Here is a 1,444-nt window from a genome sequence, read left to right on the forward strand (position 1 = left end):
ATGTCTGATGGTTTTTCGCTTTCCGATGCCTTCTCTGGGTCCATCAACCCAAACCCAAATGCACAGCCTACTCCTTGGGGAAACCAGCCTGGGGTATTCCCTGCATACCTCGGAGCACCTGGCGCATACCCTGCTGCACCTGGTGCATATCCCGGAGCACCGGCATCTGGCACATACCCTGGCGCACTTGGTGCATATCCTGGAGCACCAGCACCTGGCACATACCCTGGTGCACCTGGCACATAACCCAGCATACCTGGCATGTACCCTGGAGCACCTGGATGGCCAGCAGCACCTAACACATACTTTGGAGGGCCACCAGCACCACGCTTATCTACGGACACGTCAGGGACCTTTCCTTCAGACACATCAGGAATGTATCCTGCTCCTGGACAGCCCTCAGGTGGCAGTGGAGGAGCACAACCAAACGCACCGCCGAGGGCACCTTCTGTTCCAATGAAAGTTCCCTTCGACCTCCCCCTGCACTCCGGATGTGTGCCTCGCTTGTTAATAACAATCGTGGGGGCCGTGAATCCCAACACAAAGAGCTTCACGTTTGACTTCAAGAAAGGGAATGATATCGCCTTTCACTTTAACCCCCGCTTCAACGAGAACAACAAGAGGGTCATTGTGTGCAACATGATGCTTCAGAACAACTGGGGGGAGGGAAGAGGGGACAGCGCCCCGCTTCCCTTTTGAGGCTGGGAAACCTTTCAAGATCCAGGTCTTGTGTGAAGCAGATCATTTCAAGGTAGCTGTCAATGACGCCCACCTGATGCAGGTACAACCGCAGTATTAAAGAGCCAAATCAAATCACCAAGCTGTGCATCAGCCTCACCAGCGTCACCCCTGCCATGGTTTAACTTCTGGCTCCCGCCAACTCTATGCATCATTTACATGTTAAAGCAGAATTCTTATGCAATATACCAGCGATATTAAGTTTGTAGGCAAAAATCGTAAATAAAACGTACAAGCCAAAGAATATAGATGTTCTACTAAGCGAACAGATACTTGAGCCACACTTTGTTGGGGCCGCCTAGCGTTTTACATTCCTAGCAGCCAGCACCCATGAATCAAGGGTCTATGGATCTGGGGGACAGCCCAGGTAGAAGGAACCGAGTTAAATTCTTGGGCATCTCCAGTTCAAGAATGTTAGGGAGCAGCTGTTGGGGAAGACTGCACTGGGCAGGGGGTTGGACTAGATGGTCTGTATGGCCCCTTCCAACTCTATGATTCTATGATTCTATGATTCTAAGACCTTGAGATCTTGGATAACTACGGACTAAGATGGACCAGTAGACGGACCTTTGAGAGAAGGGAATGTGCCTTGTTTTTCATTTTGATGTTAAAAGTGTTCAGCAACTCACCATAAATGTCTTCTTCTTTTCAGAGAGGACACATTCTTTTTTTACTTTCAAGATCATTAAGAGGAGGACCTGCAGAG

The 1,444-nt window shown here is 49.8% G+C and overlaps 1 pseudogene; it reads left to right on the plus strand.

Moving 5' to 3' along the window:
* LOC129326546 (galectin-3-like) lies at positions 1-863 on the plus strand (annotated as a pseudogene).
* Positions 864-1,444: the final 581 nt, after the last annotated feature.

Source organism: Eublepharis macularius, chromosome 3 (genome assembly GCF_028583425.1).
Source record: "Eublepharis macularius isolate TG4126 chromosome 3, MPM_Emac_v1.0, whole genome shotgun sequence".
NCBI classification, from domain to species: domain Eukaryota; kingdom Metazoa; phylum Chordata; class Lepidosauria; order Squamata; family Eublepharidae; genus Eublepharis; species Eublepharis macularius.